The following is a 24,709-nucleotide window of genomic DNA, read 5'->3' on the forward strand; positions in this document are numbered from 1 at the left end:
GAGTCCAGCATCTGCCCATCCAGGGACAGTGCAGCGGTCACTGGCTGCAGTCACTGGCCGGGTCCGAGCTGCGTGGAGGGAACCCTGGTGCGGTGACGCCGGGGCTCCGGGGACAGCCTCTCACGTCCAACGCGGGGCTGTGGCCCTGGGCTCAGCCTGCAGGTAAACCCCTGTCTCCAGCAGTCACGCAAAAGCGTGTTTGCATTTCTGATGCGGGTCTGTCGGGTCCCACGACTCAACAGGTTTTCTTTGGCGTATCTTTTGATTGCCTCGAGATTTGGGGGTAAATGATGCATCCGTGTAACGTTTCGGGGGATCGTGGCAAGGTGAGCGGTAATTACTGTGAGCGTTGTTTCTGAATAAGCTCTGAGAATATTAAAAGGGAGGGTGTAGACCTAATGACAGCGAACTGGTCGCGGGACAGTCGATCTCCGACAGTCACAGTGTTTTTCTCTGTTTGTGGTAAACGCGTGGACTGTGATATTGGGATGTAGAACATTAAAAAATTCTCAGGAAGCGAGTCGCACTCAAATGACCAAATTCCCAGCTGTGCCTTGACTTTTCCACCTTTGGTTTGTCACTGAATCTTAACTGCAGGGCAGAGCCTGACATGGTTAGGGGTCGGCGGGCTGGTTTTGTCCCAGGATTCCCTTTTAAAAAACACAAATGATGTTAAAAACATAAATTTATATTTTTTAATAGAACAAGTAATACCATGATTATTAGAGAAAATAAAATTATATAGGTAAAATCTTAAAAATGTTACCCCCAATTCCACTGAGGCAGCGACATGGAGCCAACTTAAGACTTTTGAGTCTATTCATTGATGGGCTAAGATTACATGCCCCGGAGTCTTAACATTAGTTATTTTGTTCGGTGGATCGGCCAAAATTGAATGAATGAATCCAAAATTATTAAAATTGTTCGGTATTAGAAACCTGAAGTGAATATTCTAGAATGTAGGATGTATTCCTGAGAGTTTCTTAAGATTTCCTCCCAGTAAGTGCTTAGAAACGCGGCCCCCGCGGCCTCACAGAAACCTGCCCACGTGCAGTCCCGCCAACGGCGTCTTCTCAACACTGATTTCTATTTCTTACCCAAAAGGCGAATATTTTTGTCTTCATCTTCAATCCTTTGATAAGGAGTGAAATCAATCTTTTAAAACATCTTCCATATTCCCGGTGCTTTATCAGTTTGATTTTGCGAAACTGCCCACCTGTGGCCTCTGCCCCCGGCCCCACCGCCCGCGGCCGCCGGGAGCTCGGCCAGCCGGCGCCCACTCGCCAGCGCTCCCTTCCTGCCCCTCTGGCGTGGACGTGTGTTCGCGTGTGCGAGCGATGTCTGACAGCCTGTCGCGACCCAGGCCCCAGCGGCCGCTCCTCGGGGGTGCGTCCTGACTCTTCCCTCCCTGGGCGTCTCCGGCCCCCCCCCCCCCCAGGGCCAAACGCCACCTAGTTTGCCTGTTTTCCCGCTTCCTTTGGTGTGTGAGCTGTGTGGCGTTTGCACACACGCAGAACAGCACGGTGCCCACCTGCCTTGGCGTCAGATCCTCGGGGAGAGGGCCTGGCCCAGGACAGTTCTCGGAGAAGCCGTTTTCCCTCCAACGACACGTTAGCCAGCGCTCAGCGGGGCCGAAGTCACTGCAAATGGGCCACGATCGTCACCCTCCGCGTGCATCCAGGTGGCCTCCAGTTTGGGGCTATTAGAATCAGTCCTTGTACGAATTTTTTAACGTATGTAATTGTGCAGAGATTTTCTGGAGTTTGTACCCCGACGTGGCACTGCCGGTTTAGAGGACACGTCTGTTCAACTTTATAAGATGGTTTTCAGAGCTGCGTGCGAATGCAGGCCCCTGGCAGCCATGCGTGAGAAACCTGCATCTCACCGCTCGGTCTCGGGGTCCCACTTTCCCCAGCCTGTGCCAGGCGGGCGGCTGTGAACGGGTCCGCGTCTCCGTCCTCCGCCCGCGCCGACTGCGCACTGTTACGGGCCGTGAGTGTTCTCTGTGAGGCGCAGGGCATGTCTTCTCCCAGTTTCCTGTTGGGCTGTGTGTCCTGTCGACCTGAATAGTATCCGAGTCCGTCATTTACGTGCGTAGCAGCTACATTCTTCTCTTTAACGTGTTGATCAACAAAGAGACGTTGAAGAGCCTCGTGTGACTATTAATTCACACTTTATTCCATGTCCCTCGGTCAAGCTTTTCCCATAAATTTCCTCCAAATGCCTTGTAAAATGTATCCTCAGTCATTCGCTATTACGTTAATGTTTTAAAACTTTCACCCGCTATTTAGTGACGTTTGAGTTCAAGGTCATTGCAAATCAGGAAACAGTATAAACATAAAACCAAAGTGACGGTTTCTGTGAAATGCTCTATATAACAGTCGCACTTCTGAGCGTGTCCCAAGACCGACCTTTACGGCCTGTGTGTGTGTGTAGTTGAGGAATTATGTTTTTAGTGTTTTTAACAGAAATGGGATTAAACAAGATTTATTCTGGAATTTACTTTTTGTTAACCTGAACTATCTTCGAGACAGTTTCATGACAATTCATGCCCTTTCTTGGCCACTGTCTACATTTCTGACTTGGATATATCATAATTTATTAAGCCATTCGCCTACTGGGGGCCACGCAGGTAGTTTCTATTTTAAAAAATCAGGCAACAGAAAAATAAACACCTGAATACTGGTGTATTTGCGCATGTCTGTAAGTATTTCTCTAAAACAGAGTTTTAGGAAGGCAATTACCTGGTAAAAAGGTATGTACAAAATTGATAGATCTAAACGTGGCAGCCAATCTATAGTCACCAATTGTATTTTTGACACCATTTCTAACAGTAAATAACTGAGCAACTTGATAACTCTTTATTTTATCTGTTTCCTGATCATTAGGGAGGTTGAGCATTTTTCCTGGGTTTCGGCTGCGTATGCATTTTCTGCTTGGATCTCTGTTCTTTATTGTTGTTTACTAGTGTGTTATGTGAGTGCCGTGCGCCCGATCAATAGGGACCCTGATTTCTAGTCCGTGCCTCCTCTTAGGAGGAGAAAATGATAGATTCTAACAATGAATAAAATATTAATTTAAAATTAAAAATTTATAGCCGTGGTGATGGATAAGTCAGTTTAGACAGCGGATCGATGTAAACAAGGGAACCCCTGGTCCGGAATGTAACCAGGCCTCTTAGGACGTAGCCAGGCAGGAGCTAGTCCAGCTCCACCGGCCTCCTCAGCTCGACCGCAGGCAGGAAGGGCGGGCACGTGTCTGCGTCCGTGGCGACGGTGGGAGCTGCGGCCGGCGGGCGCTGACAGCCCTACTGCAGCCCCACCTGAGGACCAGCCACAGCCTGTCCTGTGCTGAGTCAGGACCTGCCGTCCTGGGCGCCCCGGCTCAGCCGCCCGCCCTGAGCTCCGACACGGGGCTTAGAGAGCAATGAGGAGCGTCTGGAATCTGTGAAGTTTCTAATCCTCAGATCAGCGACGTTTTACATAAGGACAGTTACTCAGACTTGGGAGGGTCCCCGGGGGGCCCGGGGGTCACCTCTGCTCTCAGCCACGTCTCGGGCCCGGAAGTTCACGGCGGGGCCGACCTCTTCTCTGTGAGCTCCTGCAGCAGCAAGAACTTAACAGTATGGTCTTTATATTAAGAATATTGCATTTCTCACTTTTCATCATGTTTGACCTCGTCTAGTTGTCTTGACTGTAAGTGAAGACGGAATCCGGTTTCCTGCTTCCGCTTCCCAGGCCACGTGCCTCGGGCCACTCGACTCAGGCCACTCGCCTCAGGCCACTCGCCTCGGGCCACGCGCCTCAGGCCACGCGCCAGGTGTCGGCTGCCTCTGCACCTGCATTTCCACGTCCGCCTCACAGACCATCCGCTCAGCGTGCATCGTGGGTCCTGTCAGTGCTGCTGCGTAATTCGTGGTGTCTGCATGTGTGTAATTCCGTGCAGTGCCCTGAGAAGGGCAGGCTTTGGGGGATGAGCAGAGAAGTTGAAGGTGACACGTTTCACAGGACAAACCCGAAGGGAAGCAACTCGCGCTGCGCCCCGCGTCTGCAGCGGGTGGCTCCACACATTCCACGCCCCTGACACGGCGGCCGTTTTACTCGTCGGGGTCCCTGGGCTCCCGGCAGCTGACGGGCTTCAGTGTGGGGAGCGGCGCCGCTGGCGAGACCGGGGGAGGCGGGTCCGCAGGGCACTCGGAGCCTCCTTTGTCCAGGGGACTCGCTGGATGACCTTGTTCACTTTCCCCCAACGCTGTCGGGGGCGACGGCAGGCTAACGAACGCACGCCGCTCACGTCGCTGGTTCTCTTTTGGGTGCAAAGCCTTCCCTTGGTGTCCTCTCCCGGCGGTGACTTATTTGGGGTTGGTATATGTCCCTGGATGTCCACCTGCCTGTAGACAGACACCCCCGACCGGGAACGTAGGGGAGCAGGGAGGCGACGCCCGCGCACGTGTGGGTTCAGGTCTGCCGCCCGCCCAGACGTGATGGCGGACGCGGCCCCCCAGGCCGGTGCCACGGGGGGCAGGCCCCTCGGTCGCTTCTCCAGGCGGGAGGGGCTGTACCGGCGAGGACTTCGGCTCCGACCGCCGCTCACGACGCTCAGAGCCCCTGGAAGCGGACGTGCCGCCTGTGGCCCTGGGCCATCACGTCCGACCGGTGACATCAAATCGCAGGGGGGACGAGATTGACCCGCCGCCTCCATTTTAGTCTTTCTAGACATCTTCCTCGAAGATCCAGGGTCTGAGGCCATAAAACTTCAAAGCCAAAGGCGCCGTGTGCCTGTGACCCGTGTGGCTTGAGACCAGCCCACCGTGTCCCGCTTTCTAAGGAGACGTTTTTAGGGCAGGAGACCCTGCTAACTGCAGCGCGGCTCGGTCACCTCGCGCAGAAACGAGCCCCCGCTGCAGCTGTCTCAGACGCGCAGGGGCCTGGTCTCGGCGGGCCCGCGGCTGCGCCTCCCGCCGACCCCGTGAAACAGCCGTCGGGCTCCAGGAGTCCTGCCAACCACAGCACTTTCCTTTCTGTGCTCCCGTCTCTCCGATCGATGGATTGATCCGCTTCATCGGCAGACCCAGATCAATCCCACCCAGATCAATTCCCGTTCAGGGCGATGTTAGCGTCTCACCGCCTGACTGCCCCAAGGCCTAGGATCTGCTTCTTGCTAAATAACCAGACAGCGTCAATAATTCAAGACCTCACTATTGGGGGGGGGGGTCTGAATGAACGAGTCTATTATTTTAAGAAGATTGAGCAATGACCTGCTCTTTAATATCAATTTCCACTGAATTCTATCTTGACACTGGGGAGACTGATAATAAAACCTTTCGTCCGGCTCCACACAAAGGATTTAACGGGCACCCTGGCTGCACACACAGCCCCCAGCTCGCGTCCTTTGGGAGGAAGGGCGTAAACGAATAGAAGACGTCACAATGCCCACAAAATGAAAACCCCGGCGGCCGAGCTCAGAACCGGGTGGGTCAGATGCGGAGGGGGGTGGCATGCGGCCACTCTGGCTTTGCCTGACATTCCCCCGTGAAACGCGCTTGGTCCTGAGCAGCTGACCCTGTGCCCCCCCCGCGGGTCCTTACGGGAGGTGCCCCGATGAGGTGAGGGGCTACACGGTGTGGGCGTCGGTGTCTGAACCAGCAGGATTGGCACTGGGGGAGAACCTGCCACTGGCCGCTCGAGAAAACACGTGCGCAGGTCAGTGTCCTCGAAGGGGGGAAACCGACGGGCCGCATCCCCGGCCCGGTTCCGCGTTAGCCGCTAACTGGTGTCTCCTTTCTTGTAAATGTGGCTGAAGCGCTTCCCTGAGCAGCGTCCACCCCGCTGGCGTTTCGGGCGTTGAGGAGACTGTCGGGCAGGCCTGTCCCCCCCCTCGTTCGGCCACAGGGCCCGGGAGCCGGGCTGGTCTGGTCCCGCCTGCGTTCTCCCGGCGGTGCCGGGACGTGGGTTCAGCAGCCCCTAAGGAAGTGTTTGTTGACGGGAAACACGGAGGATGACGTGAGTGAGACATTTTCGACTCAAAGAGCAGGAGGGCCCATGTTTTACCCGCTTTTGACCCATGTTGGTGGAGCTCAGGGAGGGAAGCAACCTGCCCGACTGCTCACGGCTGCCCAGGACGCAGGGTTCTCCGAGGCTCCCGAAGCCACGTTGGATTTGCCATTGAGACAAAGCTTATCACAGTTTTGGTTTCTGCTTTTGTAGAATAAAATACGGACTTGGTGCTTCAGAGAGGCCCTCGGTGTATTATTCAGGGTATTGGATGTGACATATAAGATTTCCAACTTCTGCTTCTTGTACAGAAAACCCCCAAGATTTAGTCGACATAATAATATAAAGGCTAATAATTTAAAATGTATGGTTACTAAGCATCTTTATTTCTATTTAACATATGAATTACACAGAGATGTTTTACTATGTGGTGTCTAACTAGTTAGAACTGCGTATTTCATTTTTATCTGAGTTAAGCTGTTATAACATTTCATCAGTATGAGCCCCTCGCCCTCAGCACCCGCTAATATTTATGCCTCTGTTCAGGACGTTTCTAGTGTCTCACAGGCTGCTCTGTGCTGGCCACTTTCCTTCACGGCCCAGGTGGTCTGGGGCTGACAATGGCCATGCCCGGCGTCACCTGGTCACCGGCATCTCTGCCTCCTGTGTTGTTTCCACGGAGACGGGGCAGGTGCAGTTCCTTGTGCGGGGACGGCGGAGGGTCGGCCCCGGTGTCGTCGGGAGGCGGGGAAGCGGCCCCAGTCTCCCATCCTGGCCGGGCAGGGCCCTCCCTTCGGCATTTGGGGACCTGCCGTGGTTACAACGACACTCACTTCACCTGGGACCTCAGGTGACAAACAGCTGGTAGAACCCTGTATGTTGTCCAAAAATGGTTAAATCAGAGGACAGTCCTCAAAGCAAAGCGGCTCCTTGAAGTGGGAAGACCATGGAGAGCGAGGAGCGTGGACGCCTGGCTTGCGTTCCCGGCGCTGCGACTGCAGGGAAACGGCCGGGCGTCGTCGGGCCGCAGGCCCTGTCAGGAAAGCAGGCGGGAGTCTGTGGTCGCAGCCCAAGGACCCTGCGGTGCCGTGGGGCTGATGTCAGGAGAGACCTGCTGTTTTGTTATATTTCGACTTTTCCGGCAGGAGAGCCCCGGCCGTCGCTGTAGAACCACGGCGAGGGCTGTGGCCCTGCGGACGCGGTGCCTGTCTGTGCTCGCATCCCGACCTGCCGCTTCTATTTGGGATCGTTACCAGCTTTATCGCTTTTCTGTCTTTGTACTCATTTATTTTTATTTTGTTATATATGTGTATATATTTATTTCTTTAAATATTATGTTTCTCCCAGCTTTCCTTTGGTTTATTTTGAATTTATTTTTAATTAGTAGTTTTTATTCATTTTCTGTTTACCGGTATAAGTATGTAAAGCTATGAATTTTCCTCTGATCACTATTTTTATTATATCCAACCAGTCCAGTTAGGTGACTATTTTATAATCACTTTTTGGGGGGAAGTTTGCACATTTGGATTATATTTCAAGGTGTGTTAAGACGGAGGAGCCCAAAACACATTCCCCTCCTCCCCAGTGTTAGGGCCCTGGGATGTTTGTTTTCTGATTTGTTACTAATTTCTAGTTTTATTTTATTAGAAACACTTAAAAAGAATTTTTACATTTTGAAATATACTGAAGTATTTTTTGTGGTGTGATCGGTTTTTACCAGTTTTCCTTCAGTACGTGAAATCCACACACGCCCTCGGCCTGCGTGTGTTGCTGAAGTAATTACGCTTGTTGCTGAGACACTCCGTCTGTTTATAAAGGGCACGTGTGTCCATATCTTCAAACTCGGACGCGCTGACGGCGCCGCCAGGCTTCTGCGCTCCCCGCCCTTCGCAACGTGTGCGCACGAGCCGCTTTTCCTCGGTGAAGCTGATTGTGCAGCAGAAACGTCACAAGTGAAAACACCTGAGTGTCAGAGGCCCTGCTGCCCGCAGGTGAGTCGGGCGCCAGTGCACAGCGAGGTCTGGGGCGGACGGACGCATCGCCTTGTCCCGCCTGTTTCCATGGTCAGGGTCCTTCACACGGCACGTGAGCCGTTACCCGAATGCGGAGTTCGCCTCGTTAGAAACGTTTTTCATTCCAGCCCCGGCACCTGAGGCGACTGTGACTCGGAGCATCGGGAGGACCGGCTGGCGCCGGAGGCAAGCGTGGTGCTCAATCCACTGATAATTCTGCCCAACTCCCCCGGCCACCCCCGGAGACTCTTCAAACAGTGAGTGTGACTCTGCCATGTCCTTTGTATTCAGTTGTTCGTAGAGGGGACGCTGATTTCGCTCATAGCACTGCGTGTGCTCCGTCCAGAGGATTCTCGAGCGGCAGGTGTAAGGAACACGCTCATCTGGCGAAAGAAAGTAGGTTAATCGGGGAACAGGAGAGCTCCCTGCGGTCAGGCGGGAGTGCGGACGGTCAGGCTTCAGCAGTTACTTCCCTTAAAGGGAAGTTTCTCATCTGCGAGATGGCACAGTCCTCGCGCCCAGCGCCCACAGCACGAGAGCTTCCTGGGGCCCGGTCGCCGTCTGTCCTGGGTGCTGATTGCCCAGGTCCCACAGTAGCCGTCGGATGGTCACGTTTATCACTCAGTGGACAATGAACACTGAGACCTTGCGGAACTGGGGTTATGAAGTGTCCTGCGTGTAGTAGCTGGGCAACTGGGACGACCAGACAGCTGTCCCCTTAACTTGGGACTGCCCTGGGCCAGCCCTGAAGGTCACCCACCCCAGAGAAGGCTCAGTGTTTGGCAGGTTAGGGCTGTCCCCCCATCAGCTCCGTACAAGCTGGGTGTCATGAAACTGGAAAGACGGTGAAGACATCAAACAAGGGACTCAGTGCTTCACTGTCTGGTCAGGAGGCCCAGATGGGTGCTCTGATAACAGGCCAGAGGAGGGCCTGGCGGGTGAGGCCCACTTGGGTGCTCTGATAACAGGCCCAGAGGAGGGCCTGGGACGTGAGGCCCACTTGGGTGCTCTGATAACAGGCCCAGAGGAGGGCCTGGGACGTGAGGCCCACTTGGGTGCTCTGTCACCTCACTTTCCCCTTCTCTGAAAATTTAACTGGAGCCTTTGCAAAGGAACTGAAGTCTATGTTTAAATGAGTCAAATGAACATTTTTAAAATTTATCATTTTTAAAGAACGTTTTTATTGACTTTAGAGAGCGAGGCGAGAAGGGTGGGGGGGAACAGACGGGCCGCCCCCTGTGCGCCCCCCACTGGGCCTCGAGCCGCAGCCTGGGAGGTGCCCGGACCCGACCCAGCCGGGGCCTCCTGGTTCGCAGACGGTGCCCAACCACTGGGCACGCCGGCCGGGCTGAACTTCATTCAGTTCATTTAGACCCGCGGTAGGACTACGACGGGCGAGGCTCCGTGGAGGGTTCCCACAGCGCCGACTCCGTGTCCTGGTGCCCAGCTCTGCCCGCAGGCTCTCGGCACCAGGCCCTGCCGCCCCCCCAGCTCTTCTCGGGGTTTTAACAGGGAAGTGGGGTTTACATCTCAGGCTCCCCAGCTGCATGTCTGGGTCCCAGCTTCTCACACCTGCCAGTTTAATCAGCTAATTTCATCAGCTTCCAGGATTCCAGCGTTTTGTGGTTCCCGCTCCCTGTCATTGCAGGTTTATATTATTTCTAAACCGTTGCTGGCGTTTTGAGAGGGTGTCAGGAGGGGTGTGAGGACCTGTATTCAACCTGACGCCTTGAACTGAACTGAATTAGTCAGAATTTTATGAACAGGGTCGCCATCTCCTTCAAGATAAATGTCAGGAGGGTTTTAGAGATAAAATTAGCAAATAAAACCATATCGAGTAAAATAGGAATGGTTAGTGTATCCCTGGGTGTAGAAGGGCTCTCAATGCCTAAAATTCATTATAGAATTAAGAAATGTCGTATAAATGTAAGCTTGTCATGTGAAAACACTAAAATAAAAAATCAAGCACATTTTAAAAATTGACAAAATATTATGTTAACATGGGTTTGTAGAAATTACTATATAAATATTAAAACATAAGTGGATAAAAGATTCAAGTGTATCATCAGGCTATTGACAGAGCAGAATTATGGCTGATTATGTCCTTATACATATAAATGATGTGTTATAATTGATATACTCTTAAACTGAAGTTAAATCAAGTCTTACAAATTAAAAGCAAAAGTTTATTTTAAGGCTATGAGGTTACCACAGGCGTTTTAGCATTTCCATGGTGAGTGGGACTGGAGATGGGGTGAGACTGAGCCCGTGGAGCACTGGTCAGAAGTTGTGTTTTTATTTCCTTTTTAATGAGCTATCTGAGAAAAGATGTCAAAAGCTCTTAGATTAATTAGATTAACTTTTTTATCCCGTCGTTGGAAATTTCTGAAGTGCTAAGACAGATCGAACTCAAGACAGTGGAAAGGGAAACTGTAAACTGCTCAGACGCGCAGTCAAGTAGCAGCAGCTGGACGCCAGGGGCTGCTGGGCCTCGTTAAACCTGGTCCGTGCTGGGAGTGGCTCCGGGGCTGGCGGGCGAGGCTGGCCTGGGAGGAAGCGTTCATAACACGACCGCAAAACGCAATGCAAAACCCGCACCAGGACCCAGGCCGGGGGGGTGGGGGTGAGTGGAGAGGAGCCCCATTCAGGAATCATCTTAGTAACAAAGGGAGGAATTGGGGCCCGTAATCTGCAGAAATGGGCTCAGAAACAGAACAGGGGGGCCAGGGGCTGGAGGTGAGGGGAAGGTGGGGGTGGGGAGAAGAGCTCCCTGGGGGGCCTCCGAGTTCAGGGCGGGTGGGGAGAGGCAGGAAGGAGAGGGTTGGCCGTGTGCTGTTGATAACAAGCCAGGGGCTCCGAGGGCTCCCCGGGTCTCCCCCTAAAGATGAGCCTGACGACCAGGCCTGTCTGTCGGGTGAGGGTGAGAGCCTGTAATTCGCAGCATAAACGTGTGTCCCCCGGGGCCCCCGTAGCTGCTGAGCAGCTGTGGTGACTGTTAGAGACTTGACACGGAAGCACCATTTTATTTTATTATCCAAGTGGCCTTCCCTAGGTTTAGTGATTTTATATCATGTTGAAGAAAAAACATGTATGTGCATTTAGCTATTTATTGAAATAGTGATTAGAAATTCAGACATGGTGTCTCCTCGATTTGCTTCTAGGTGAACATTTTGGTTTCCTGTCATTGGTGGCTTTTGTTTGCCTAGAAGAGATTAAATAACATTCTGTGATACTGGAGTAGGAAAAACTGGGATTTTCTCTTTGGTTCAGTTATCACACCTGGCTTGGCAGTGAAAACACAGCCGACTCTAGGCTGCTGGCCTTGAAAGTCCTCGGTCTCTGAGATCTCACGTGGTGATCTGCCCAAGAATGTGCCTTCAGAATGAAATTTCATCAGCTTTGTCGATTAAACTGGGACATATTGCAAATTTTTATATGCTTTTTCAGTTCAGAAATGATAAAATAGAAAGAGTGCACCTTGGAATTGGTGAAAAGTGGCGATGGGGTGTTGTTGTTGAATGTCCGTGTGGGAGCGAACACCAAGCACCGTGACCCGGGGCAGACGGGGAGGGGGCCTCACTCTGATCCCTCTCTGGGCAGGGTCCTGAATCCTTTAAAAAATTATATGAATTCCCTTATCTGAAGCAGTATTCTAAATTAAAGTCATATGTCTTAAAGTCAATCACAAGTTTATCATCATCTCCATTATTAGCTTTGCCGCGTAGATTAGACAATATTAATAGAATTTCACAGCTGTATCTTCAATTTCCTCTTTGGTGTCTTGACTCTTTGAAGGGAGATTTCTTTGCAGTTTCATAAAAGCTGATTTTAGGACTGATGCACAAGCTTTTATCTGGAAATTGTTTTGAGTCTGCCCTTGAACGGAAACTTTCCCTGTTCATTCAACATCAAGTCAGCTGTAACAACCATAACTTCCCTTGAAATGAAAAGCGCAGGGAACTTGTGACCATGTAAGGATCACAAACACGTTTTCATCTGTGTAAAAACATCCTCTCACTTTTCCCTGTCGGGTCTGTTCTTCAGAAGAGTCCAGCTCGTTGCTGTCTCGGCTTCTCTGCGTTGAGGGACCACATCTCCCTCGATTGTCTCCTGTATGTCCGAGTCCCGTCATCACTCTTAACCATCAAACTCGTTATTGCAATATGTGACCATCTTCATATTTTTATCACTCTCCTCTCTATAAAGCCAGCACTGCTGGCCCTGTTGTCCCTTTGTGAGAAGGGTTGTCACCTCTCAGATGAAGACCACTCTAAAGGTGTCCGTCACCTCGCCTTTGATTCTGCAGGTATTGAGCACACGGCGGCCAGGTGGTGGGGATACAAAAGGGACCCCGCGCAGAAAGCCCTGCCCAGGGTGTCCAATACAGAGGGCAAACTGAGGCCGTATCTGATAGGATACGCTTCCCGCAACAGCAGAGGCTAAGACCCAGTGGGCTCGCCTTCCAGGAACCTCGGGGAGGGCCTGGTGACCTCGAGGCTTCAAAGATGATGGACATTCTCCAGAATGGTCACTGGTTTCTGGTTGGAAGCAAGAGCAGGATGGTCCTCAATGCAGGAAGCTGCCTCACCTTCCAGCCCCTGGCTGGGCCCAGCCTACGTCCACCCACTGGTCCAGGGGTTACACACAGGCCTGTGCCTCCTTTCGATTTGGGACAACTTGTCCCAGAGCTCCCAGCGCGTTTAGCTGAAGCTCTCGTGGCAAATGTAGCATTAAAACTTGTGGAAGAATTTCTTGGGCATCACAGCCCTGTTCCCGAGCGTGCGCTGTTTGCGCCGACCAGCGATGGGCGTCTCCACGTGGCACAGCACCCGAGACCCAGCCTGCACCGTGCGGGTGGCTGCTCCATCCTCCCTCGGCGGATCGGGTGACAGAGATGAGTAAGTGATTGAACCCAAATGACTTGCACTGTGACGTCTACACAGATGAAAAAGCAACTTTATCTTCCGTGAATAAAACATCCTAAAAAGCAGCTTTGTCTTGGGTGCATCAAACATCTATCTATGTAACAATTCCAAGGAAAAAACGTAGCAAAGCTGGTTTGTTTAGGTTGTGAATATGTAATACATTGCATTTTTGTTACATTTTTGCTTATAGTTAAACCACTCTTTCAATGACAGATTTTCAAAATCACCTTCACTGCTGAATTACTTGTGTTTCCTCCCAGACACTCATTAATCATCCCATGTCTTCCCTGGTTTATCCCGTGCTCTTCCTAATGTAGTCCAGGGATTTTATCTGAATCACGGAGACCAGGGCCTTTCAGAACTCGCAGGTTCTCCAAGTCCATTTTCCCTGGACACCTCACTGAGTGAAAGGGGAGCCCTGGCCTAACCTGCCTTCCTCCCCTCGCCGCGTCTCCCTGTCTCCCTACCCTGGCTGCTGGAACCTAGGGGGCCAAACCCCAGGCCCTGTTAGCAGCCACTCAACCAAGACCATGTAGTCACCGGCATGCCATCAACCTGTTGAATTCGGAGATTTCTCTCGAGTGTGTGTTGTTCCTGTCTGGCCCCCATGCACCCCTCCCCTCCACCCTGTAATATAAGCTCCATGAGAAGCCCCATAACCCAGCCGTGCACCCACCAGAGTAGGGGCCCACATGTTTGTGAACAAACCAATGAATGGAATTGAGTGAGGCCCACAGCCCATCTGGGTGCAGTCAGAGCTGGACACCCCCCCCTGCAAATCTCTGAGCCCCCAGGTCAGGGCTCTGACTCCCGCAGCCCAGCCAGTAGCGAGAACTCCCGGATTCACGAAGCACAGTGCGCAGGCGTGTGCGGGTCCTCGCGGGGAATTGAGGCTTCATGGCCCTATGTCTGCTCTGCCCGGGGACCTTGGTGCCCCGGATTCATTTGCTGTTTAGCTCATGGGAATCTGTCCTGTAGACCTCACTCTCTCCTGGTGTTTCTCCAGCCGCTGTTTTTGCTTCACTTACCTCATTAGTGAAAATGCCGTTTTGTCCCACAACGTGCTCGTCTCACCTTCGTAAAAGCGCCGTGAGGTCTGGACCCCAGACCTGGGTGCTGGGTCGTGAGGTTGGAGTGTTGAGTTTGTTTACAGGTGGCCGTGTCCTCACCACTCTCACTTCCCTCAGCCCCGTGTGAGCCAACTACTCACACGGATGCACCGTCGGCGAGACACATGGGGGGAGTAACCAAATACCCACATGCTACCAGCCCAAAAGCTACGAGGCAGACATTTAATCAATGCTCAGCCCGGGTTCATAAACGACAACCATGAATGTTAAAGTGGCAAAAACACAGAGCTCTGTCTCTCTCTCTCAAGCTCATGGTTCTCACTCAGCAAATTAAACCCACCCGCGTGAAAATGCCAAATGCTTGTTGAACCATCTCCAAGTTAATAACATTCCGTAGGAATCCATTTGGACTTTTCCCTCGAATCCGGCACATTTAATATCACTTCAAACCCCGTCAGTTTGATTATAAATGAAAGGCAGTGGCATTTCCAAGGTCCAGACGCTGCAAAACCGATCCAATTACCAAGTTTGCAAAAGGTGCTTCACCGTGAAATAACTCGGCTCCGTCCACCGCAATCCCACAAATGCAGCAGAAGCAGGGAGGTGACTGAGGCCTGCCTGAGCCCACGCCTCCTTCCTCCAATTTCCAAGCTATTGGTTTTTGGGTTTGCGGCCAGGAATGTGTCTGGGGGCCATGGACAAAAGTATAAAAAGTGGTTCCTCATGTCTGATATAAGCAAAATTTTCAGACTGTAAGTAGTTTACCTTATCGGCATTTCCAGGTCCTATTCTGTGTAACTCAAATTCTGTTGGGTATTTGTAGATAGTTCACGAGGGAAAAAAAAGTGACTTTGGAGTAATAGGCTAGGGAGCTTATTACTCACAATATTTTCCTGAAAATTCACCCAGTTGTACTATGGAATTGCACACCTGACACCTATATAATTTTATTAACTGATGTCACCCCAATAAATTCAATTTCAAAAAAAAGAAAACCCACCCCCACTCTAGCATACTAAGGGCTTTGGGAATTTCTACAGGCAAGAAACTCTTGCTGAGATGTTTCTTTCTATGGGATTTTTTGGGACAATTTTTGAGAGTAGAAAGTGGTTGTCAGGAAGGGGGGGAAGGGGAGGGGTTGGTAAAGGGCACAGACTCTCAGCCGTCCGATGAGTGAGGTCTGAGGGTCTGATGTAAAACACAGTGACTCGTTGACAGCACCTGACTGGGAATCAAACCCACAACCTTTTTGGTGCACGAATGATGCTCCAACCAATAGCCACCTGGCCAGGGTGAAACTCTTGCGTCTTTACCCTGAGTAAACTTCCATGTGTAATGACTATTAATATACAAGAAAAAACAGGGTCAGCAGAAACTGGGAGGAGGAGGTCTGTTCCCATCCCTCTTGTTCCTTCATGATATTCTCACAGGACAGGTCGTTAGATGGTGTCCACGTAACACGTCGTGGAAGAGGCGGGAGGGTAGTATTTGGTGATTTAGGGAGATGCTGGGAGATACAAGATGTCTTTCCCTTCATGGAAACATTGTGACTTTGCAGCCTTGCTCTTAAAGGGGCTTGGGAACAATGTTCCCACAGCTTGGTAACAATGTTCCCACAGCTGGAAACAATGTTCATGAGGCTTGAATAAGCTCATGTCTCAGTCTGTTTCACTTTGCTAAATACAGATAATGGTTCTATTACTATGAAGAAATCAAAACAAACACAAAAACATGGTTTAATCTATTACTAAAGTATTGCTATATGAAATACACCAGATTTAGGAAACGTATATATGCACATTTATTTTCATATCTGTAAATATACATACTTGAAAAGTAAAATGATGGCCTGGGGGTGTTGTTGGGGTCGTGGGAAGCCCCTGGGAGTGGAGGGTGAGAGCTTGGGCTGCAGGTGCTGCTCTGAGATGGACCTGCAGTCTGACCTAGAGAAATAGGTCACCTTTCTGCTCTTTATCTTTCTAATCTGAAAAACCAGGGACTTAGACTTTCTGATCCTCCCATTTCTACCCAGGTCTATAAATCTGTGCATTGTCCCTGGTGCTGTGACTGTGCCCCTCCTGCCAAGCGCGCACCAGCTTTGGGAACGAGCCAGCAGTCCAGCTGGCGGCCACGCAGGCTGGGCAGTGAGTGCAAAGTCTCATAAAAGAGTGTTAGCTTCCAGGTCTGGATTTTTGTTGTGCATGAACACTCACACACTCACTCACACTCACACTCACACACACATGATTATAACATTCCTCATGTGCAGCATTGCGGTGCTTACTTTACCCCTGTATTTGTTTATGTTAAAACCTATCCCCTTCTCCTGACGCACCACCCCCATCTCTCTTCACCTCACATCACACGGCTTTTTCGGACGCCCCCTGCACGCCCGCTTGTTTGACGATCACCTGTGGCTCCCCATCAACCTGCCTGTGTGAAGTGTCAGAGCCTCACCATCCTGGTCGCCTCCCTTCTCCCAGCTCAGGCCTCTTGCTTCTACCTGCAGGCTTGGCCTTTCTCCAGACTGCAGAGCCAACCTGTGATTTCACCCTGATCACGTGCCTTCTTCCTGAGCGTGAATGTTACACTCAGAACCACCTTCCAGTGACAAGAAGACGGAGGTGACTTCACGGTGAAGACGGATTTGAGTCACACTTAGCCGTGACTTCAGCGTGTTTCATTTCAACTAGATGTGGTTCAGCCGATGTGAGCGTTTCACAAAGTAAGTGACAGGAAGCAGCTCTGGTGGAGAAACTGGTGCCCAGAGGAAGACTTTAACGTTCCCTTTGGATGTAGAAGCAGAAACGAAGGAGAGGAGACACCCTCACTTTCCATCCTGCTTAGCTCTGCAGTCCCTTTCTCTGGAAAGCAGTAAGTATTGATTATAGGTTAAAGGCAATTAAAATAATGGGCCCGTGGCTGGCAGCTGTGCCAGCAGCTCCTGGCACCGGCTACACTCCCCACAGAAGCAATGACTCTCAAATCAAATGAGCAAACGCGTTGTCCAGGAAAAAGCATTTAATATGCACTTGCCAAGCACAGGCTGCATTCAATTTGTGGGTCAACACTTAAAACATAAGACAAGAGGCAGAAACTGTGAACTTTGAGAGGGGGAAATGGAGGACATTTAAAACCCATCTGAAGCGAAGGCCATGGCAGGCTGTGCGCTGCGCGGTGAGGCCTGTGCCTGGAGGGAGGAGACCTCGGTGCCCCCTGCTGGGCTCCAGAGCTGCCTGTTTGGCGAAGGCCGGAGGAGAGAGACCCTGTTGTCAGGACCGCAGTGTGTAGGGTGCTGGTTGCTGTAGTTCATAAAAATGTTCTCACTGTATTTACCTAGCCCACCATACAAGGGGCTCAAAAATTACCCCCCCCCCCACCAGAGTGAATAACTATATGGAACAGGAGGTCCAGGATTTGTGAAAGTGGGACCTGGCCTCAGTGTGGATCCAATTATGATAAAACTCTCGTCACCACCTGTGAAGGAAGCTGAAGTAATGAGAGACAGACACACACAGACACAGACACACAGACACAGACACAGTCATATAACATGCACAGTAATACTGTAGAATCAGTGTAGCATTTCCACTTGTCATACATATGAAACTTCATTTCTGTCTTTTTTATTCCTTATTTCTCTATAAGAATGATTTCTGTTTCCCTTGCCCTAATGAATTACAGCCTGAGACTGAAAAGCGCTGCGTATACGCTTTCCCCCACTCTTAAAATTCACATCTATTCAGAGCAGTGTTAATAATTCATGTATTTTTTAGTCAAATGACTTTAGGAATATTTAGAAGTAGCAGAATAGGTATTTATCAAAAGAATAAAAGTAAACATAAATATAATATAAATTAGCTCTGCTGGAGAGTTTAATCCACCCAGGAAATGTAGAAGGAATCACGCAGACGGACAGAAACACCTGGATTATAAAGTGAGGGAAAAGAAACAATACACAGATCTGATTGTTTATTAGGAAAACATTACAGTGATCAATTCACCGCTGACACCATAAACCGGTGACGGTCACACCAAATGAAACATTTGGAAATAACAAGTAAACAGCAATGAATACAAATCTATATTGCAATTATTTTGAAAAACAATGTAGCTTTATAACAAGTGAAATGGATACGTGTGAGAGAAAAAAAACTATCAGACTGAAATGGTTTTTATGTTTATAAGTTCATTCCACTTAACTGTATCTTGTGAACTTTTTATGTCAAGGAATATTAATGTATATTATTTAATAGCAGGATGATATTACATTTCATAGATGTTCAGGTATTTATTTAATCAACTCCTCCTATTGGAAATTTAATCTGGTTCCAGATATTTGCATTTCTGTAGTAAATACAGACGTGAAATTCCTGGGTCAGAGGATACATGAGTATTTAGAGCTAATGGTCTGTAGAACCGGGTCGCCCTGAAGAAAGGCTTTTCTAACATATAAGCCACAAGCCGAGTGTGAGGATGCTGGTTTTCAGGTATTCTTCATGGAATTGCATATTACCCTTTTTTAATTTTTATCAATTTTGTGTCTAAAACCCCATCCTATTATTTTAACTTTATATTTTATTTTATACATATATACACACTTAAAATATATAAATATATATACACACATATCCATATATTTATATATAAGTATATTAATATGTACACAGACATATACATACATATGTGTGTATATATATTTTCTGTACTGTTTAAGCAAACTCTGTGCTAGGCCCCTTGCTACGACCCCATGGATGCTGGTGGCCCGGCCTCGGCGCTCCTGGTCCTGACGGGAACCTCCGTTTCCCGGTGGCAGCTACGTTCTGTCTTGTGACACAGCCACCACACCGCCTCTGATTCCCGCCACCGCTCTGTCAGCCCGTCGAGAGTGAAGGGATGTTTTTAATCAAAGTTATTTTAAACTCTTAATATGCTGTAAAAACTTTGGAGTGAATAAATTTCAGATGAGCTTTGAGACTGAAAGCCACGAACATTCTGACACCGAATTCTCTATTTTTAGGATAAAATGCATCAGCTAAAAAAAGAGTCAAATATGCTTATTACATAAGAAATCTAGAAAGTGCGCGTCCAGGTCCTCTCTGTCCCACGTGACAGCGACTCGGGGCAGAGACGCCCTCATGGGGGCTGGACAGTGGGGTGTGTCTCCCTCAGCTCACGTGTCTGGTGAGCCCCGGGCTGTGCCCTCTGGCCGTAGCTCCGGTGAGGGCAGGTCAGGGCGCAGGGAGCCCGGCGACGGGCGGGCAGGTCAGGGCGCAGGGAGCCCGGCGACGGGCGGGCAGGGAGAAGCCCAGGGAACGCTCCCTTATTTCCTGTTTCTGATTCTCCAGTTTCCTCAGTGGCACCGACAACGTATTTCCTTTAATGTGTAAAAAGTGATGTGTCTCTCCTCCCACACACCAAAATGTTGTGGGTTCGAGTCCCAGTCAGGCATATACGTAGGTGCAGGTTCGACCCCTGGTTGGGAGGCGACTGATCGGTGCTTCTCTCGCCTCAATGCCCCCCAAGGGCTACAGTAGCCCCGATGCGAATCTGACACGTAAGGAGGGCTTTTCTCAGAAATTGCGCCTCCCTAGGGAATCGTGAGTCGCAGATGCCAGCCCAGTGCCGTCTGCTCACCTGACCGCCTGGGAGAGGACGTTCGCGTGTCAATGGGCTGCGAGCGGGACAGAGGGGTGCTGGGTGCGTCCACTGCGCGGAGCCCCTGGCGGGGCCGAGAGTAAAGGCTCCGGGGCAGCGGGGGGCCCTCAGTGCCTCGCAGGCAGGGCCTGATCCCACCAGCGTCTTCAGCGGCCCTGACCCCACTTTTTCCTTCTGTCTCTTGCCTTAATGCAAGGGACTCTGTGCGGGAAATATTTAAAAATGTTTGTTTATTTCCTTTATGGTACTTATTTTTTTCAGGTTACCTTGTTTTGTTCATTTGTCTCCTTACTGACAGCTAGGACATAAACACAGTGAGGCAGAGCACATTTTGATATTTGTTTCTTAATATACAGTCCGCACTTAGAGTATCTTTTGCAAAAAATAGAGGCTCAAACTTACCTGTTAAATGAGTGAAATGACCGATGCGGTTGATTTATTTTTTAAAAGGGTGTGACTTTCTGAATCGTCATCAGGACAGTAGCCGTCAGATATTTTTCCTCCAAAACATCTCCCGAAGCCCGTCCCAGCCCTGCAGCTGCTCCTGTAACGACAGTGCCCTGGAACCCGTGTGAGCGATGGCGGAGCTGGGGCGCAGGAGGAAATATGGGCAGTAAGGTAATTATACCATATTTTCTGCAAGGACTGAAACTTGATTTGCGTTTCTCCCGGGTCCCAGCTCTTATTCTCGCTGTGTCCGTTGCTCGCTGCTTTTACGGCCTATGTGTTTCCAGGCAGATATTAACCCATATGTCACGGAGACACCACTTTGAAATTGCCGTCACAGAGTATTTATCAGGTTGACGACGGTGCAGCTGCTGAAAGCACAGATTGCCACAAAGTTAACACTGTGTGTAATTACATTTAAAATTGTATATTTGAATTATATGTTTATAAATGTGCAAAAGATACATTTGTAACTATATATATAAGGTTAAAATTTTAAGTGTTAACATAAGTCCTAACAGAGCTCATCTAGAATCTAGAACCTGGGAGCAACGTGAAAAACTCTGTGACTAGAATATACTTTAGTAAAATACTTGATAAAAGAAAATGCTACCAAAATTCTTTTCTCCTTTTTGTTCCTTTTTTTGGCGGGGAGGGGACAGGAGGGAGTGAACCTAAAGTATGCAAATCGTATGCTTGGATCTTGGGCATTTTCCGTGTGAGGCAGTGAGGTGAAGCCCTGGAGAGTCACGTGACCGGTTCTGCGTCTGAACCTGGGGCCGGGGGGACCTGCTTGGCCTCCTGGTAGCTCTGGCTTTGCGAAGGCTTCATGGCCTCTGTCAATTTCCTCAGTCCACAAAATGGGAATTATAACCCCAAAGGGTTTTGCTATGATCAAGTGATTTTATGCATATAATATAAGCAACTAATGCAGACACTTAATAAATATCACTCAATATTTGTGAACATCATAACAACGGACTGGAGGTTAAGCCAGTGACCAACTGACCAGCAGACATGAGACCACAGCGGCCAATAGATCAATAACAGTTGATAGATTACCTCCCCTGTGTGGCTTGGGGCCATTTCCACTGTAGGGAGACTGAGTCCTTAAAACAGGTTAGTTGTCCTTGTAGCAAAACAGATGAAGTTTGGTTGGAGGTGACTTGTCTGGACCCTGAAGCGATGCTACTTGCATATCCCATGAGCAACAGGTGACACAGGCCTAAGGATCCTCGGGCCTCAGGATCAGGCCTGGAACTGGAAGCTTTGAGATAAAGGCTCAGATCTTATTACTAATCCCGGAGCCACATCATCTCCAGCCAAATCGTAAAGAACATACATCTCCTCTGTAGAAACTAAAAACAAAACTCTGCCGTAAAGTACAGCTGGCATCGTAAATCTTACAAAATCATTCCGTCGTCTTTACGTAAAACCGGAGACCCACCCATCACGTCCTAATTTCCTTGTCACTTTGTTCAATGGAACCTCGTAAAGCATAGGATTGTTTGTCAGCATAATTTCAGGTGCTAATATCTCACTTCAAATTATTAAATAATTTCCAACCCTAAAGAATCATCTCCTTTCATACATACCTCGCAGACACCCCCTCAGCCTTTCTCTCCTGTCCCCTCAGCCCCTCTGCCGAGTTCAGCACCCTAAGTGGGAAGATGTTTTGTTTCCCTAAAACCTGGAATATCTTTCAGGAAAAGGCGTTGCCTCCTGTGAGGATAATTGTCGGGACCTCAGTTTCTAACAGTCCATTCAATGCTTCTTGTAGGAGAGAGAGCAGACCCCAGATTTCAAAATCCAGTGAACCAGGACCCCGAAGCCCTGGGGCAGGTGGCGTTTCTGTCTCAGAGAAGCACTGGCGAGCCCTCGGCGTGTGGCTCAGGGGGCCCAGGCCTCTTCAGAGTGAAGGGGGGCCGGAGCCGAGGGTCTGAGGACCGAGGACACCGGGAGGAGGGAGGAGATGTCCTGGGTGCACAGGGTGGGCCTGTCCTCCCGCATCCATCCCGTGGGGAAGTGAAGGGTGCACAGGGTGGGCCTTTCCTCCCGCATCCATCCCGTGGGGAAGTGAAGAGCAGCAGCCTGCAGATGGCGGGTCCAGAGGCTCACGCTCGGCGTCCGGGGGCCCAGCTCTGCCCTGTAGCCCCTCGTCCCCGGGGCCCCTCGGCAGCTCCCGGCCCTGGGAGACGCGCGTCCGTGAGCTCCTGTCCCGTCCCGTGGCCCAGGGACAACGACGTCTCAGACCTTTTTTTTGGTAGTTTCTTCTGTTAATCCCACTTGTACCTAATACGACTTGGTCCGTTGCTCTCGATTCTTTTCGTTATGAATCGCTGACAAGAAGTGTGTCACTCCTCAACTGGCCCGTTTGCAGTTTCCTTCCCTTTTCTCTGCCCCGCAGGTCGGCACCGCGTTTTAGGGGAGGTTTTAGACGCTTATGAGACAATTAGACGCAGACATTAAGTCCCGAGAAGATTTGGTAAACGGGGTCGTGTGAATTACAGCCCCTCCGTGGCAAAGCTTTCGTTCAAGACCGTAAATATCGGACGAGCGAACACGAGCGATGCTCCCCGAGCAGGAACCGCCCTGTCGGCTTCCTGCCCCGTGGCCGCGTGGCCTGAATGTGGGGGCATTTCCACTGCGGGGTGAGTCGCTGTTGGCCGACGGAGTCCGTCAGAGGGAGCCAGGAGATGGGAGGACGTGAGGCCACAGCCTAAGCTGTTTCAGCAACAGGAGGCCAGTCGGCGGTGGGATGGGCTGTGCCCTGCGCGCGTTTCCGACACTGGCTGGGGGCTGGGCCTCATGCTCAGGACCCTACGACAAGCTGAAACCAGAGCCAGAGCTTTACCATCAGGAGGCATCTTTTCAGGCACATTTTTCACTCAGTGTTTTCTGTCTACGTGGTAAAAGGGTGTTGAGCTACTTTGTAAAACCCGCTTCAACCTCGAAGCTTAACGGGGCCTCCGGTGCCACCTCGTTCCCACAGGTGGGGAGGAATCAGGTCCCGTCTTCCTGCTCCCCCCGTGTCAGGAACCCCGGGGGTGGGTGTCCGCGTTCTCCGTAACTGCGCCGGGCCTGCGGCCGTGGGTCCTTCCCGCCCAGGCCCCCCGGGCAGCGGTTGACGGAAGGGCCGAGAGGGGGCGAGGACGGGCTGGTCTTCACCGGGCCGGCGTGGCGTCTGGAGTGGTCAGTGTTCTCGGCGTCGCTCAGACAAGGCGCACAGGACAGCGATAGGAGCTGATCGCGGGAGCCGATCGGCGCGCCTGAAAGCCGCCCGGCCTGGGGGCAGAGCGCGAGCGGGACGGAGGCGGGAGATCGTTAGGAAGCTGGCGGGCGGGCGGTGGCCGTGGAAAATGACCAAGGCCTGACTGGGCTTCAGCAACGGAATGAACAGAGTGGGTTGAATCTGGGTAGACGGTGGCGGTAAAAATGCTGAGATTTCCTTATGGGTTTGACAGTTGGACAGGGTCAAGGGCCAACTCAAGAGTCACTCGCGTTGGGCTTTGGCCGCTGTGTGGGCGTCGAGCTCTCTGAGCTGGGTGCTGTCGGGTGTCGCGGAGCAGGACTGTCGTCCGCATTGAGCCGAGTCCCCCGCAGTCTCTCTGCTTCCTCCTTACACCCCGTCTGTTAGTCCTTCCTGCCGCCAAGCTTCTGAGGGGCCGTGGCCTGACTCCGACCCGCTGGCCTCCCCGCGTCCTGCATCTGTCCTGTGAATTCCACGTGCTGGAGTCCCCGCCGGCCAGAACTCACTGGCTACTGGCCTTTTTATTCTATGCGTTCCTTCCTTCAGCAGTCTTTTTTTAAGTAAAATGTTTAAATGTTAAACGTATTAAACGTATATAACATATGACTAACAATATATATTAGTTTAATATTTTATCCCCAAAGAAACATACTTGTGGCAGACGTAGGTAAGATAAGAATTAAAAGGTAGCTTGACTCCTGTGTTTAAGTCCAAAGCATTCCACAGGCGAGGTAAGGACAGGTGACCGAACAGACCACTTACGAAGGGCTGTACATGTTATACTGGAGCTTACGTGTGCGCACACACGGACACACACGGACACACACACATGGACACACACACACGGACACACACACGGACACACACACAGACACACACGGACACACACGGACACGCACGGACACACACACACGGACACACACGGACGCACACGGACACACACGGACACACGGACACACACCCACACGGACACACACGGACACACACGGACACATGGACACTCACATTCACACACACACTCACACAGACACACACATATTCACACAGACACACACACAGACACACACTCACACAGACACACATTCACACAGACACACACACGCACACACACGCACACACACACGCACACACACACTTCCTCGGGCGACCACCTTCCCCCTCCCGCCCGTTCTGCTGGTTTCCTGCTGCTGAGTCCGACCAAACCAGCAGGAGGAATTAGTTGGGGAGGGAAAGGCCAGCCCGGGTTTGGAGTTTCCGAGTCTCGTCGCGGGAACCAGAGCTGCGTCCTGCAGGAGCGGTGGCTGTTCTTGGAGCGAGTCTGTCCCACGTGACCTGAACTTCAGCCTCTCAGGTC

General features: G+C 50.9%; 1 protein-coding gene across 2 annotated transcripts in view; it reads left to right on the plus strand.

The window, feature by feature from the left end:
• Positions 1-24,709, plus strand: part of MMP16 (matrix metallopeptidase 16) — a 213,283-nt gene that overhangs the window by 61,425 nt on the left and 127,149 nt on the right. The window contains exons 2-3 of one of the 2 annotated variants that reach the window (XM_087825237.1): positions 7,714-7,984; positions 8,134-8,262. The gene's annotated coding sequence lies outside the window, so the exon portion shown is untranslated. Of the gene's footprint in view, positions 1-7,670; positions 7,985-8,133; positions 8,263-24,709 lie in introns of those variants that run through there. The other variant, XM_087825236.1, reaches the window with a different exon arrangement.

Source organism: Miniopterus natalensis, chromosome 16, assembly GCF_054644295.1.
Source record: "Miniopterus natalensis isolate mMinNat1 chromosome 16, mMinNat1.hap1, whole genome shotgun sequence".
Taxonomy (NCBI): Eukaryota; Metazoa; Chordata; class Mammalia; order Chiroptera; family Miniopteridae; genus Miniopterus; species Miniopterus natalensis.